Here is a 15,213-nt window from a genome sequence, read left to right on the forward strand (position 1 = left end):
GCCACATAGATCACCATGGAGCAGCTCGAGTGCATCACTTGCACGATAGGTAGACTGAGCAGGGAACGGCCTGCGGTGTTGTTTTCCAACCAAGCACCCGTCACATACTCGATCAACATGGTCGATAAGCGGCATCCAAGATACCATCTCCATCTTCGACATCTTCTTCAAGGTGTAGAAGTTAATGTGTCCAAATCTAGCATGCCATAACCACAAATCATCATCACTCTTGGCGAGCCAACACTCCGGTTGAGATTGATCAAGGTTGAGGATATAGAGCCTGTTCCGCGTGCGCTTCACACACGCTAGCACGTTTAGGAGGTTGTCGAAGATCGTCATCACTCCGTTCTCGATATCCACCTTGCATCCATTCTCGTCAAGTTTCCCGACAGAGATGATGTTGTTTCGAAGCCGTGGGATGTAGTACACTCCGGTGAGTATGCGATGTTCTCCTGTGAGACCCTCAAATAGGACAGAGCCTTGCCCGCAAATCTCCACATTTGAACCATCACCGAACTTTACCGAGCCTTGAACATCATATTCTAGCTCGAGGAACTTCTCCTTGCATCCCGTCATGTGGTTACTGGCACCCATGTCTAGATACCATGACACGTTCTGGCTTCCGGATAACTTTGGTGTTACTTTTTTCTCATGAAGTAGCACCTTCCGGTTTGGTTTTACAACCACCGTTTGGACGAGATCACAAACTTCGGCCATCAGAAGACCTGGACGTTCGTCTTCCTGCTTCGCCAAATTTGCCTTGATCTCCCGCTTGTTAGGCTCCGGACAATCCTTTGCAAAGTGATCCATCTCGTTGCAGTTATAGCACTTGACCTCGGACATATCCAAGTTCCGTGGCTTCCGCTCTTTAGATCGGTCCGCCTTACCACGACCTTGTGGCTTGCCTTTTCCTTTGCCTTTTCCGGTTTGTCCGCCGCTCTTCGCGTTGCTTGAGCCTTCGCCAACGTTGGCCTTCCTTTGCTACTTGGGGACTCCCAATCTGCGCGCGAGTACATGAGTTGGTCACCACCTCCTCCTTTGCCTTTCCGACAACCACGAGCATTCTCTTCCCATGTCCGCAAGCGTCCGATCGCCTCCGTTATGGTCATGTCGTCGATGTCATAAAGTTGCTCGAGCGTGCCAATGATGTACGTGAATTTATCAGTCACCGAACTGAAAATCTTCTCCACAATCTCGGTCTCCTCGAGCTTTGCACCAAGCGCACGGATCTCTCCCACCAATGTAGTCAGATGCATGGCATAGTCGTTCACCGATTCAGTTTCCTCCATCTGCAACTTGTGAAATTGGCGCTTCAGCACTTGTGCCCGAGCCTTGGTGACGCGATCTTTTCCGATCCTCATCTCTTTGAGTGCGTTCCACGCCTCTCTTGCTGTCTCGAACTCCGCCAATGTCATCAGCATGGAGTCCGGCACAGACTGGGCTATGGCGGCCATGGCACCTTCGTCGCACTCCTTGTCGACATCGTGGTCCGTGATGGCCTCCCACACTCGAAGGGTTCGGAGAATGATATTCATCTTCACCGCCCACACGCTGTAGTTCTCGTCGGTGAGCATCGGGTACTGGATGGGGATGTTGCGATGCGCCTGTACGTTGGCGCCGCCTGTTCCGCCACCACTTGTTGCTGACTTGCCGTCCTTCTTCACATTGTCGCCTTTCTTGTTCGCTTTGGAACCGCCATTGCCGGACTTGACCGACTCAGCGTCGCTGTCCGTCATCGTAGATCGTAGATCGTCGAGGCTGTAGATACCAATTGTTGGCTTTAGATCGCTAGATCAATTCACCGGAGGAACAACACTCGTACGTGCAAAGCTAGCAAGCAAGCTAGCAGCTTAATGGATTCCTCCTGAAACAAGTGCACGTACGTCTCGCCTGGTAAAGCTAGCTAGCGATCGACTCGACGGAAACTTGCGACCGAAACTGAACAGAGGCAAACTAATTTGGATGGCTAAAGGCCCGTATCGGGCGTTTGTATTGCTTTTATTTCTAATTGATTACAGGGGGTATATGTGGGTATATATTTTTTTAGAGAAAAGGCAGGAGCCCGACTTTATAAATAAAGTCACCAGGCAGAGTACAACACCAGCACCCGACACCCAAACAGAGTTTAAACACCAAGGAAGTTAAGTAGCATTACAAGGCCACCAGCCTCACATGGCACGCAGGCCAGCATAGAACTAGATACCGCAAAAGAGACGATCAGGAAGCCGTCCTCAAAGATCACCGAAGAAGGGCAGACGCCGTAGATTTCATCTTGGATAGCATGGCGTTGAAAGCCTGGAGGTACCCCTCTTTAGTCAATAATCTCCACTGCTGCAAAAAACCATTGGTTTTAAATAATCAATTGACAGGGTTAGCCGGAAAGATACGCTCAATCGAGAACTTATTCCTAGTAGTCCACAACGACCACCCTATCGCAGCCCAGCCAACTAAGAAAACCCTTTTAGATTGTCCAGATAAGAGATTGACACACTGCCTCAGGTCTTCAAAGGAGGTGGGGAACCAGTTAACATGCAGCCAAAGTCTGATGCAGCACCACATAAGTTTCGCTAAGGAGCAATGAAAGAAAATATGTTCGGTGTTCTCCAGCGCCCCACATAACACGCATCTATCGGAACCCGGTCCGTTCCTTTTCTTAATCTGGTCAGCCGCCGAAAGCTTACCGCGAACAGCTTGCCAGAGAAAGATCTTAATCTTAGGTGGGATTCGAGCCGACCAGATATCTTTGAACTTGACCGATTGTCCACCAGGGATAAGCTTAGAATAGGCCGATTTAACCGAGAAGCGCCCCGAGGAGGAAAGGGGCCACACCACGGAATCCTCTTCCTCCGAGAGCAAGGGGAAGCAAGCAGTAAGGCGCTGCCAATCTTCCAACTCTACAGGGGAAAGAGAATGACGAAAATCTAAAACCCAACCCTTAGCCGAGAGCTCAAAGATAGAAATCTCAGCATCATCACAGTAAGAAAACAAAGCCGGAAAAGCAGCCGCCAGCGTAGAGTCCCCGACCCACCAATCAAGCCAAAACCGATTGGACTTACCGTTCCTGACAACGAACTTGACAAGGGACCGAAAAATCGGCCGGACTTTAACCAATTGATGCCAGAATTGAGACCCACCAGAAGCAGGAGCAAACATAGGGCTCGAGGAGGGGAAGTATTTAGCTTTTAGGATCGAGAGCCAGGTCAGAAATTCCTCAAGAGTCATTATCTTCCACCACCATTTGATCAGGAGACATTTATTCATAACTCGCGTATTAATAATGCGAAGGCCCCCTTTGTCCTTGGGGCGACATATAATGTCCCATCTGACCAGCCTATATTTGCGTTTATTATCCGCAGCATTCCAGTAGAAAGCACCCCTATGCTTGTCGAAACCAGAGTGGACCCCATTAGAAAGAAGATAGAAGCCCATCAAGAACATTGGGAGTGAGGAAAGACATGAATTGGTAAGGGCGACCTTGCCCGCTTGCGTATTATATCGACCTCGCCAAGGTAATACTCTGTTGCCAACTTTGGTGACCACCGGGGCGAAATCTTTTGCCAGAAGCTTAAACGGGGAGATGGGAAGGCCTAGATACTTGAGAGGAAAGGAGCCAAGAGAGCAATTCAGAAGGTGGGCCACCCGCTGCGCCTCCAGGTCCGAAACCCCAGTCACGACGACCCCACTCTTGGAAAAATTGATTTTAAGGCCTGAAAGCGCTTCAAAGCAAAGCAGAAGGAATTTCAGATTGGTGAGGCTGTTCTCATTGAGCTCCATCAAAATGATAGTGTCGTCCGCATATTGAAGATGAGAGATGCCATGAGGGTAAGGTGAGAGCTCACCGGGGTAATATGTCCGGCCAACGCAGCTCGAGAAAGGATGCGAGATAAAGCATCAGCCACAAAATTGAAAAGCAAAGGAGACGCTGGGTCCCCTTGTCTGAGTCCCCTACCGTTAGCAAAAAACTTGCTAGTTTGACCATTGACAGCCACAGCCGTGTGTCCACCAGAAACCAGCTGCATCAGGCGGTGCATTACAGGCCCCTCAAAGCCCTTAGCCAAAAGAACTTGCCGAAGAAAGTTCCAACTCACCGAATCGTAAGCCTTCTCAAAATCAAGCTTAAGGACCACCGCCTTGGTCCCTCGAACCCGCAGGTCATGGATTATCTCATGTAAACAGAGCACCCCGTCCAAGATGAACCTCCCTTTGATGAAAGCAGACTGGAAAGGGCTAATGGTCCGATGCGCTATGGGAGACAGCCTAGTGGCCATGCCCTTAGCAGGCATCTTGGCAAAGTTGTTGATTAAAGCAATAGGCCTAAACTGTGAGATGAGATCAGCGCCCTTGATTTTAGGGATGAGGGTGAGGACAGCATAGTTAAGTCTAGAAATGTCAACAGTGCCCAGCCAAAACCCTTGAATGACAGCAGAGATGAGGCCTTTTAGTTGGGGCCAGAACTGTCGAAAGAAAGGGATGGAGAAACCATCGGGGCCTGAAGCCGCGTTAGAGTTGGCAGTCCGAATAGTGTCAAAAATTTCCTCTTCAGAGGGGGGAATAAGTAGGAGCTCATTATCAGCGGGCGAAATCCTGTCAAGGGGGGCCCAGAAGCCCAGGGCAAGCGAGAATCCGAGGTCTGGTTTAGCCGCAAGCAGGTTAGAAAAGAATTGTACCACGTGCCGAAGAATGACCGATGGGTCCGAGACCCTAACACCATCAATTATGAGACTATCGATCAGGCATCTACGCCGTCTACCATTGGCAATACGTGGGTATATATAGCATCTAGGACTAGCAATCTAACCTACTCGGTTAGGAGTCCTAATCCTACTACTACTATAGGTGCCTAATCAGAGTCTGACTAGGATACACCACTACATGTCATGTTTATTCCTACAGTGCGTGCGTCCGGCTGTGTTGGTGGCTTGGTGCGTGAGTTGTACTGTGGCCTTGTATAAGCAGCAGCTAGATAACGAAGCCCCGCTCCCGAGGTAGTTCGATCGTCAGCACGGGCGATGCTGACGATAAGATAAGCACCAATTGCTGGCAATTGTACGTAGTACTTTTATTCTGAATTTGCTGGTTCACGCCGTATGTATGAGCCTGCCGAATACGCACCCCACCTGGTACCTGAGCAAAATAGCTCATGCACAGCACAGGTGTACGCTACATGCAAAAACTAATTAACCAAGAGCTATGCTCATGCTCATGTTCATGCATGCACATAAGGGGGACTGAACATGCAGAGCATTCAGATTTCACAAATTTAGGTACAAAGCACACATTTTCGCAAAAAAAAAGGTAAAAAGCACACAAACAAGAAAACTGACAGTTGAGAGACATAATTTGACTGACGACACATCACACGGGAGTTCAAAAAATAGACTAGTTAACGGCTTATAGCTACAAAATTCACTTGAGGAGAGCTAGAAAAACTACTTTGTTATAACAAAATTGAAGGCACAAACACACACATCTACTAGTTTTTCATTAATATTTTCTGCAAAGGTGACCCACTATTTTTCCACCCAACTTATTTCCTCAGTAAACAAACTCTATCTTTTGCTTCATGACCTGAAGATTGCTGTTTATTTCCTTTTTTCGAATGGCTACCCAAAGTGCTAGATTTTAATAGGAGGAAAAAAAATTCAGGCAAGAGTTTTGCCAAGAAAAAGGCCAAATAACGCGAAAACTGTACACCATAAAAGAGCTCACGAAAATCCTATTTTTGTGGCCCAACACAACAATACTGTTCCTGTTCCTAAATGCTGTAAATGTGAAAATGGATTTTGCTCTAATGTCCGTTTGTTTCGTGTTAGAATCCCTCTCCATAAATTGCATGCACTGCCCTCTTCTATCTGGAAGAAAAGTTACTAACTCTATCTAACCTACTTTTGCTTCTGTTTCTAAAGTCTTTTCTGTTGAATTTTATGATCCAGCTCTGCGTGTTGCGTAGCAAACCGCAATGCAGGGTCATGAGCAGGTAAACATTGGCTACCTGGATTACTATGTTTGCTGTTGCAAATTCACTCAGCAACAAAAGGAGCCAGCAGCTCAACAACTACAGTAGCTGAAAACCTAAAGCCTCAAAATTACCAGATACATTACTTCTTAATGCTTCAGACTTGTTTCTTCTTAGTGCTATTAGCTTCTTGCTCGCTAGTGGATGCATTTTGATTGGTAGTTGGTACCATTGTCAAAATGAAAAAAATATTCAAAGTGGTTCTGGAATGCAACCTACAAATAACTTGTGGGGGCACCTTTTGCTACTTACGTATAGGGGGGGCTGTAGCTGATCTTTTGTTGCCACTTCTGATCATGGTAGTCTTCTAGCTTTGAGCATCAGTCTAAACCTAGACGAGAGAATTAAGCACGAACATATTCATCTGTTGTGAAAAGCTAAGTTTTTCAGTTTAAACCTTGTTTCCGGGCTGAGTAGTTTGTGCTGTGTTTTCATCAGACATGGTGCATTCAGCTTTGCCAACTGCTATCCTCTTCCCCTTCGACAGTTCAGGCCCTTTCCTTGACTCAGATTGATCCCTCTGCTGTTCCCTTGGCCGCACTGAGACATTTGGACACATGCAAGAGGTGTGATTGAACAAAATGAAAACGAGTTACTTGCGATTGGTCGACACTTTTTTCTGGTAGATTGTGCAGAATATAGTAAGAACATATTTTACACTTGCTGGCATCAGTTGGTTTGTATGAAAACTGAAATAGATTTTTCTTCAGTACTCCAATAATGATAGCTCCACAAGCAGAAGCATCGATCTAATTTACCAAAAAAATGTCAGTTTAGTCTAAGCTCGGACCTTCTTTTCCCATTTCAATGAGTGAGATTGTACTTCTTTTGGATTGGTGGACACAGGAAAGCTTTTAGTTAAGTTGCAGTTAAACTTAAATATTTGGAAGAATTTTGAAAAATAGTTCTTCTGAAAAAAGGTTCGCAGGTACGAAAAATACTTCTCAGAATTTCAAAATGTTCACGAAGATTTGAAAAAAGTTTGCAGATTTAGAAAATTTCCCGTATTTATAAAATGTTCACAAATTTTAATATGTTAGCGAATTTGAAGACAAGTTCACTAATCTCGAATGGTTCACGAAAATGAAAACAATTCACTATTTGAAATGAATAAAAGAAGAGAAAAGAGAAAGAAAAATTAAATAAAAAGAAGGAAAAATAAAAAAGAAAGAAAAATAAAAAGTAGAACGAAAAAGAAATGGGAAAAAAATAAAAACATGAAAAACAATCAAAACCGAACAGCAAAAGCGCTGAAAAATGAACCCACAGATAACCCAGTCCAAAAACCGGCAGGAGGAGAGATATTGGGCCACAGCGCACTTAGAGCATCTCCAGCCGTTGCCCCCCCCCAAGGCATAAAAATTCGCCGTCTGGGGGCGAGCCGGCGATACAATCGGAGCTGGGGGCGGTTGGGCATCCAGCTGTCGCCCCCAGGCGCCGATATTGGCCCAGTTTTCGCCCAATTTCGGCGAATAAAGGCCCCATATGGGTGAGAATCGGCCCATATTCGACGTGGTTCGTCGTGGCTCGACGTTTAATTATCAACATAAATATTTTTTTATCACATAGTTGATCACAGAAAATCAAAAGTTCAACAAAATAGTGCAACAACAAATAGTTCAATACAAATTAAGTGTTTCTACAAATAAAAATTCATCGCACGTCGAGCTAGGCGTCGCCCTTAATCCTCCATAGGTGCTCCACCAGATCCTACAACAGTTGATGATGCAGCTGTGGGTCTCGGATCTCCTAACGCATACTGAGGTAGGCAGTCCAGGTTGCCGGTAGCTGGCGATCAACTTCCGCTAGAGGACCCTGCCTGTAGTATGGTTCAGTGTCAAAACACTGGCTCTTCCTGCTCGCTCTCGATGATCATGTTGTGCAAGATGGCATAGCAAGTCATGATCTCTCACATTTGATCTTTCGATCAGGTCTGAGCAAGGTACCGGACAACAGCAAATCGAGATTGGAGCACACCAAATGTCTGCTCGACATCCTTCCTGCAAGCCTCCTGCACCTTGGCAAATTGGGACTTCTTGCCTCCTGGCATAGCGTTTGAGATAGTCTTCACAAATGTAGACCATCTCGGATAGATGCCATCAGCTAATTAGTACCCCTTGTTGTAGTGCCGCCCATTGACCTCGAAGTTCACGGGAGGAAAATGACCTTCAACAACCTTGGCAAAGATAGGGAAGCACTGCAGCACGTTGATGTCATTGTGAGTTCCTGGCATACAAAAGAAAGAGTGCCAAATCGAGAGGTCTTGTGTGGCCACCGCCTCGGACCACACTGCAACCGGCTTTGGCACCTTTGTACATCCCTTGCCAAGCAAATGGGCAGTTCTTCCATTTCCAATGCATGCAGTCGATGCTTCCAAGCATCCCAGGAAATCCTCTTGCTGCATTTTGTGCTAGGATCCGAGCAGTGTCTTTCCGCATTGGGTGTTCGCAAGTATTGCGGTCCAAACACTGCCACCACTGCCCGACAGAACTTGTAGGAACACTCAATGGTGGTGGACTCGGCCATGCGCCCATAGTCGTCGAGTGAATCACCGGGAGCTCCATATGCAAGCATCCTCATCGCTTTCATGCACTTCTGAATCGAGGTGAATCCATGTTTGCCGGTGCAATCCATCTTGCACTTGAAGTAGCTGTCGAACTCCCGGATGGAATTCACAATCCTGAGGAAGAGCTTTCGGCTCATCCGATAACAGCGCCGAAATGTTTTGTCGCGGTGCAGTGGAGCATCGGCGAAGTAGTCGAAATAGATCATGCAGTAGCCTTCGAGACGATGTCGGTTCTTTGCTTTCATCTGCCCCGGCCCCGAGCCACCTTGCCGCGGCTTTTCATTGCTTGCCAGCAGCTGGGCGAGGGCGACGAGCACCATGAGATGTTCCTCTTCCTGGACGTCGGCCTCGGCTTCCTCCTCAAGCACCGCGGCGAGTGCTTCCTCGTAGTCCGAGTCCATCGCCGAGGCAGGCAAATCGCCGAACACCTTGCGGGCGCGGTGGACGCGCTGCTAAACTGCCCCTCCGCGGCCGGAAACGGCGGAAAAAATGCCCAGCTGCTGGTGGAGGGGCTGCCTCGGTGAAACCTCTGCTCTTTTTCCGGCGAGGATTGGCTATCTAGCGATGGCGGGCGGTGGGCGGCGCCGGGATACAGCTGTTGGCGACCGAGCGCACGAGGGGTGGGAGGCGAGTCGGGGAAGAAAGATTTGACTTTTTGCCTGACGGTGTGGGCCAGCCGTGCTTTTCCCTTGCGCCGGAGCCCCCGAGCGCCCCCCAGTGCGCCGGGTTCGGCGTGCGATCGCGGGCCCAAAAACGGGCCGAACTGGCGGATTTCCGCGTCCTGGGGGCGCGACTGGTCACCCTGTGCGTTCGGTTTATTCGGTTTACATGGTTCGGTTTATACGGTTTTTCGGTTCATACGGTATTAATACTTCGGTAAATACGGTATGAAAATAAAATACGGTGCGGTTTCGGTATATACCAAACTATTTCGGTATGGTTTCGGAAGGTGGCGTGAATTTGAAAATGATCTAATAATAATTTGCAAATTTATGACTCAAAACACATACTATTTTACACAAATAATATATGACTATATATAAGTATATATGCATGAATTGACTATGTGTTGATGGTTATGGACGTGCTTAGCATTTTCAAAAGAGAAAAATGAGTATGTTACAAGAAAAAATTACATACTTAGTAGTGAATTTGACTCATGTACAAGAAAAACGACAACTTGTATGGTTGTTCATCTCAAGAATATAAATTTATTTTTTACTTCGGTTTATTCGGTTAAACGTTCGGTTTTTCGGTATATACCATAAAAACCAAAGTTCAAATTGGTATGAAAATTTCATACCGTACCGAAACCAGAAACCATAAAAACCATAAAATCGGTTCGGTTCGGTTTATTTTCGGAATGGATTTTTGGTTCGGTTTTCAAATGCACAGAGTGAGCGACTGGGACGTTTTTTCTGCGCCGGCGCCGAAAAAGTCCCCTGGGGGGTCTGTTGGGGCACGTCTGGAGATGCTCCCTGTACCATTTTGCACGTGGCGAGTTCAATGTCTCAAAAAAAACATGGCGAGTTCAATTCCTTGCTTGGTCATCCTTTTTTTTTTGGATTCCCACGTGGCGTGTTGCAAAAAGAAACAACTCAGAGGGCGTTTGTTTCCAGGGACTTATTGGTTTAGGGACTTAAAAAAGTTCCTATAAGTTCCATCTAAACCAAACAGGAGGGACTTAACTTAAAGTGGACATTTGGGACTTATGAAATAAGACTCTTAAGGAGACTCTTATAGGGACTTATAGTTGTAATATGGTCTTATAGGAACTTATAAGTCCCAGGAACCAAACAGGTAGGGACTTTTTTGGGACTTGGGACTTATAAGTTGGGACTAAAAAAAGTCCTAAGACTTATGAACCAAACAGAGCCTCATATTGTGCCCAGGGTCCGACCAAGTCGCTTCGACCCCTCTGCGCCGCGCCCCTTTGTCCGGCCTGCTGCAAAGACAAAGCATGCACTCGCCCTAGGGTAACCTCTAGTTTGGTTATTGTTGTTTTTCTTTTGTTTATATATTGGAAATATTTTATTCTTACAAAATATATTGGAAATACTCTAAATGATTATACATCAGAAATTAATTTACTAAAAAAAATTTAAAAGCGTTCATCACACATTTAAAAACAGTTCATGTCAGCATAACTTTTAGAAAATGTTGATACCACTCAAAAACTATAACGTGACAAAAAAATATTAATGATATTTATATAAAGGTGTTTACACAATGTAATATAAAGTTCGTCACATTTAAAATAATTATACAATGTAAAAAAATATACTTATAATTTTGGAAAAAGGTTCCTGCCATTCAAAATAATGTCCATGACATTTATGTTCGCATAATTTAAAAATATATCCGTGATATTTAAGAAAACACAATGTAAGATAATGTTGACCTAGTTTAAAAAACTGTTTCCTACAACTTAAAAAGATAAATGGTTATATAAAAAAATCTTTTGCATGTTTTCACAAAAACAAAATCAAACATATATTTGTAAACAATGCTCATAATATATAGAAAAAATGTTGAACGTGTATCAAACAATATTCCGCGTGTACGCGAAAAATGTACAACTTATACTAAAAAAATAGACATGTATTTAAAAACAAAAAAACAAATAGATTCAAACAAATTTACTTACCTTCTGAACCAATTCTACTTTAATTTACTTACCAAACTTCTGATCACGGGCATAATTTGATAAACATCTATTTACACAAATCACATTATTATTATTATTATTATTATTATTATTATTATTATTATTATTATTATTATTATTATTATTATTATGCGATCTGAAAAGAGTTTTATTCCATCATAATAGGGTTACAATCGAGAGGCAAAATATTCTGTACACATGATGGTGTGCTACGTAGCCATAAAGTAGTACTACTTTCTACTCGACTATACGACACCAACTGATTTGCCAGCCTATTTTGCTCACGCTTGATTTTCATGGGAATAAACTGTCTCCCATTCATAAGGAACTTCATTTTTGCCACCAAATGACCATATGCCGATCTCGAGAGGCCTTCCCTAGACAATATTATCGACAGGTAAATCACAAGCTAATGTAATATAATATTTATATCACATTGCTACGCACGGGCATTGTTCTAGTACTACTAGAAAGAGGTCAGTCGCTTGTTTATATGGGTCATGCAGCCATGGTATTGGGCCTAATCTAAGCCGACTTGCAGCGCATGCCGGCTGAACGCGACGAACGGCATACGCATCGCGGATTCCTATATGGCGCATAGGGCGCCGCCGATCGACCTGGCGCGCGCCCCTGGCAAGCTAGGCGTTCGTGTGGGCCGGCCCATATCTCTTTTATTTTCCTTTTCGTCTTTTCTTTACTTCTCTTTTTTATTTTCTGTTCCCTTTTTTTTATTTTTTTATTCCTTTTACTTTTTGTTTTCTTTCCAAATTCGAGAACATTTTTTTGTATAAAATTCAAAAAATGTTCGTCCATATATAAAAATGCTCAAGGACTCAAAAATTGTTCAATTTTTTTTGTTCATAGGATTAAAAAAATATTCATCACAATTCAAAATTTGTTCATTGAATTCAAAAAAATCATCAAATTCGAAATGTTTTCATCGACTTAAAAAATTATTCACCAAATTAAAAAAATTGTTCATCGATTTCAACATTTTTAATCATCAATTTACAAAAATGTTCACCAAATTAAAAAATTATTCGTATATTTCAAATTTTGTTCATAAAATTCAAAAATTCTTTAACGTGTTCAAAATTTGTTCATCCATTGTTTTAAAAAAAAATCTTGAATACAAATTTTGTTCATGAAGTTTGAAAAATGTCCATTGTATTCAAATTTTGTTCATCAAATATTATAAATGTTCATCATTATTAAAAAATGCTTATATAAATTTTTAGTCAATAATAAATAAATTTCCATTATAATTCAGAAATTGTTCATTATTTTGAATTTTGGAACTTTTCTAAAAATAAAAAAAGAATGAAGAAAACTGGGCGTTCAGCCCGCTCATGGGCCGGCCCACTAGGGGCGCACGGAGGGGAGGGGTGCGCGCTGGCCTGTTCGCCAGCGCGTTATGCGCCATATAGGAGCACTCATACATGGAGACAGTCATGAGATATGTCACATCAGTGTCTTTTGCTGTGATGTTTAATGGTGGGAAGCTTGACGAGTTCAAGCCATCACGAGGTATCCGGCAGGGGGACCCAATCTCCCCATATCTTTTTTTTACTAGCAGGTGAGGGCTTGTCATGTCTACTCAAATCCCTCAACCCCGATGATAGCATCCCAGGAATTCAAGTGGCTCCAAATGCTCCCCAGGTGAATCATCTCCTATTGGCGGATGATAGTTTATTGTTCTTTCACGCTACCCCAGGGTGGATTTGCTTTTGCAGAGGTACTGTGCAGCTTCTGGACAGCACATAAACAGGGAGAAATCCTCTATCTTCTTTAGCAAGGGCTGCCCTGAGAACTTGAGGGAAGAGATCAAAGTGGTGCTTGATGTTCAGAATGAGAAATTGTCCGAAAAAATATCTTGGGCTTCCTTCTAATGTGGGGCGAGCTAAGGAGTGCTCCTTCAAATTCCTTAAGGATAAAATCTGGAAACAAGTGCAGGGATGGATGGAAAAAACTCTTTCAGTGGGGGGTAAGGAGGTTCTTATTAAGTTAGTGGCCCAAGCTATCCCCACATATTCTATGGCATGTTTCAAACTGCCACGGGGTTTGTGCCAACATATAAACGGCCTGCTTCGGAAATTCTAGTGGGGTTCTAAAAAGGGAGAAAGGAAGACAGCCTGGGTGTCGTGGGAGGTCATGTCACAGCCGAAGTTTATGGGCGGGATGGGCTTCCGTGATATTGAGCTTTTTAATCTTGCGCTCTTGGCTCGTCAGGCATGGCGACTCCTGCAAGAACCTGAGTCCTTGAGCGCCCGGATTTTGAAGGTTGTGTACTATCCTACTTGCACGGTTTTGGAGGCGGAAGTGGGCAAGTACTCGTCGCAAGTTTGGCGGTCAATTATTGAAGGCAGGGACACCTTGAAGCTTGGTATAATAAAGAGAATTGGAACAGGAGAAGATACAGATATTTGGCACGACAACTGGATCGCCCGGGACTTCAAGCTCCGGCCAGTGTGTGCCAAGACAAATAACCCGCCGGTTAAGGTGTCCGAGCTAATCGATCAAACTACACTAGCGTGGAATAGCAACTTGCTGGATACTCACTTCTATGCGATGGACAAGGAAGCAATTCAGAATATACCTATCAGTTCGAGGGCACAAGCTGACTTCTGGGGATGGCACTATGAGAAGAAAGGGGTGTTTACGATGAGGTCGGCGTACCGCTTATTAGCAGCAACAAAACAACAACGTACTGACTGGTTAGAGCATAAAACAGGACACTCTGATGTGGGGGCTGTTCACAAGTCATGGTCCAAGATTTGGAAGGCACAAGTACCATCTAAAATCCGTGTTTTTGCTTGGCGCCTAGCTAAGACGTCATTGCCAACAGGGAACGCCCGGAAGGAGAGATCCATGGCGGACACGCCCGAGTGCTCGATTTGCCATGCGGCCGTTGATAACTGGAGACACTCACTTCTCGAATGTCATATGGCCAAGTGTGTCTGGGCGCTTGCGGACGAGGAGGTAACAGAAGTGATCATTTCAAACAGGTCCGAAGATGCTAAGTTATGGCTGTTTTGGCTAATGGATACCCTACCTACGGTGGAACTTACCCGAGTTCTGGTGACTATGTGGGCTATTTGATGGGCCCGAAGGCGGTCCATACACGATGATCAATTCCAGAGTCCTATGAGTACTCACTGCTTTGTCACTAAATTTTTGGAGGAGCTAGAGATGACAGCAGATCAGCGCCCCAACGCCCAAGGATACGCTAGGGACTTGCATGTGAATCCCCAAGAAGCACAGGGGGCTAGAACTAGTGCGCATGCTAATCCTGCACCTGCAACTGAATGTGGATGGCGGCATATCTAGGGGGGGGGGGGGGCGATCGAGGGGCTGCAACTGTTATATGCCGAGACAAGACTGGCCAGTACTTGGGGGCTTCGGCGATGGTTTTCGACGGTCTCGTCGACCCGACGACTATTGAAGCCCGAGCATGCAGCGAAGCACTGGCGCTAGCATCAGACCTAAACCTCCGGTCGATCTGTGTGGCGTCGGACTACGCGGAGGTGGTGGCAAATCTGGAGTCTAGAGGTCTGTGCCGCTACTCTATGATTCTTGAGGAGTTCATAGCACAAAGAGTTTCTTTTGATGTTATTCAAGTAGTTCATGAGAGGATTCATAATGCCGAGGCTCATTCGTTGGCCAAAGCGGCCTCCTCTCTCCCTTCTGGGCGCCACTTGTGGCTAGATGTTTTGCCCAATATCATCTGTATTCCGTCGAATCTTGATAGTTAATAAAGTTTTACAGATGCTAAAAAAACGCATCGCTCTATGTGTTTCTTAAATTGTCTCAAAAAAATGTGTTTCTCAAAAAAAAGAACGCATCGCCCTATGTAAAAAAAAGGCATACGCATCGCTCTTATCTCAAAAGAGGAAAAAAAAGCATACGCATCGCTCCAAGATGAGGCTTTGCAACTCGAGTCCTCCTCAATGTAGGTGACGCAGT

The sequence above is a fragment of the Triticum aestivum genome, chromosome 6B (assembly GCF_018294505.1).
Source record: "Triticum aestivum cultivar Chinese Spring chromosome 6B, IWGSC CS RefSeq v2.1, whole genome shotgun sequence".
Lineage (NCBI taxonomy): Eukaryota > Viridiplantae > Streptophyta > Magnoliopsida > Poales > Poaceae > Triticum > Triticum aestivum.